The sequence below is a fragment of the Galeopterus variegatus genome, unplaced genomic scaffold (genome assembly GCF_000696425.1).
Source record: "Galeopterus variegatus unplaced genomic scaffold, G_variegatus-3.0.2 Scaffold2360, whole genome shotgun sequence".
NCBI lineage: Eukaryota > Metazoa > Chordata > Mammalia > Dermoptera > Cynocephalidae > Galeopterus > Galeopterus variegatus.
In genome coordinates this window covers 82,395-84,608 of record NW_007728471.1, presented here as the reverse complement: position 1 = coordinate 84,608, position 2,214 = coordinate 82,395, and positions in this window count along the sequence as shown.

Below are 2,214 nucleotides of genomic sequence, written 5' to 3'. Positions count from 1 at the left end.
TGCAGTCCCACCAACAATGTATGAGAGTTCCTTTTCCTCCGCAACCTCGCCAGCATTTCTCGTTCAGAGTCTTTTGGATTTTAGCCATCCTAACTGGGGTGAGATGGTATCTCAGTGTGGTTTTGATTTGCATTTTCCAAATGCTGAGTGATGCTGAGCATTTTTTCATGTGTCTGTTGGCCATACATATATCTTCCTTTGAGAAATGCCTATTTAGCTCTTTTGCCCATTTTTTAATTGGGTTGTTTTTTTCTTGTGAAGTTGTTTGAGTTCCTTGTATATTCTGGATATTAATCCTTTGTCAGATGTATATTTTGCAAATATTTTCTCCCACTCTGTTGGTTGTCTTTTAACTGTTATTTGTTTCTTTTGTTGTGCAAGATATTCTTGAAGGGAAAACACCCCACCCTTTCTCTACAGCTACCTGGGTCCATTGAGCCACAACTTCTGCCTAACTTCTATCGCACATCTGCCATCAAAAGCTGCCTATCCCAGCCATGTTGGAGCCCCTTCCTTGTGGCTTCTGGTCCTTTGAGCCCCATCTCATCACCCTTGTCTGTCAGAACAGCTCATTTACTCAGGCCATCAGCAGAGCAGAGGTAGGTGCTCGGAGCCAGGCTGCCTGGGTTCAAATCCCAGCTCTTCCCCTACTGGCTATGCAGCCTTAGGCAGATGACTTGACCTCTTTTTTTTGTGCCTCTGTTTTCTTCATCCATAAAATGGGGATATTAGTACCTACTTCTCAAGGTTGTTGTGACATGAATAAAATACTTCATGTCAAAGTATTCAGCATGCCTGGCATATACTTAGTGCTTAAGAAATGGGAGCTATTATTATAATTATCATCATCATCCTCATCATCATCAACCCCTTTCTCCAGAGGGATGAGTTACCAGTCTGGAGACGGATCATTGATTCAATAGATATGCACTGAGATCCTTCTAGGTGTTTGGTGCCACAGTAGCTCTGTAGGTATAGCAGTGACTGAAGCAGCCCCAGCCCATGACTTGCAGCATTTAAACTCTAAGGGTGAGGACTGACAGGAGACAGTGCTCACTGTGTGCCAGGTACTGTTCTGAAGCTTCTTCTACTCTTCTGACAGACCTGTGAGGTGGACATTCTTGTGGTGGCCATTAGACAGAGAAAGAACCTGAGGCCAGGGGGAGTTAAGTCATCTGCCCAAGGCCACACAGCCAGTAGGGGCAAAGCACTGACTCACTCCTGTGCAAAGAACTGGTGGGAGATGGTGACAGCTAACTGGACATGGTGCCACCCTATCACAATCACAACTGTGACTTCCAAAAGTGTACAAGGGCAACTTTGCAAGAGATTATGAGATTATGCATGTGTGGTCACAGAGCTGGGGCAATGTGGGAACCAGTGCAAAGATGATCCTGTTTTTGTCCATAGTGGGAAGGGCTTGGGGACACTTCACTGAAGGAAGGAGGGACAAAGGGAGGGACAGCAGAAAGGAGGTGATATAGTTTGGATATGATTGTCCCCCAAAAGCTCATGTTGAAATCTGATCCCCAATATGGCAGTGTTGGGAGGTGTTTGAGTCATGGGGGCAGATCCCTCATGAATAGATTCAAACCCTCCCAGGGCAGGTTGTGAGTGAGTTCAGCCCACAAGAGCTGGTTGTTGGAAGGAGTCTGGTGTCTCCACTCTCTCTCTCCTGCTTCCTCCCGCCATGTGATCTTTGCACCCACCTGCAAGGGCTGCCTGCAGCTTTCCACCAGGAGTAGAAGCAGCCTGAGGCCTGTGCCAGATGCAGCTGTCCCAGAATCGTGAGCCAAGTGAACCTCTGTTCTTCATAAATATCCAGTCTCAGGTATTGTTATAGCAACATAAAAACAGACCAGTACAGGAGAAGAGAGGGGTGCAGGGAGTGAAAAGAAAAAAGGAAAATGTAGGAAGGAGAGAAGTGTGAGAGAAGGAAGAATGTAAAAAAGGAAGGAAGAAAAGGAGGAAGAATGTTAGGAAAGGGGGGAAGGAAGGAACGTGGGGAGGCTGGGAAGGAATGAGGCAGAAGGAAGGAGGTTTGAGGGACCTAATAAGTCACGTTCCTCAAACATCAGTGAGAGGGACTTAGAGCATGACGATTATGAGCCCAGGGCTTGGCGTCAGATGAATTGGGGTCCAAGTCCTAGCTGTCACGTGTGTTGGCTCTGAACTTCAGTTTCCTCGTTTGTGAAAATCGAGAGTGAGAGTGGC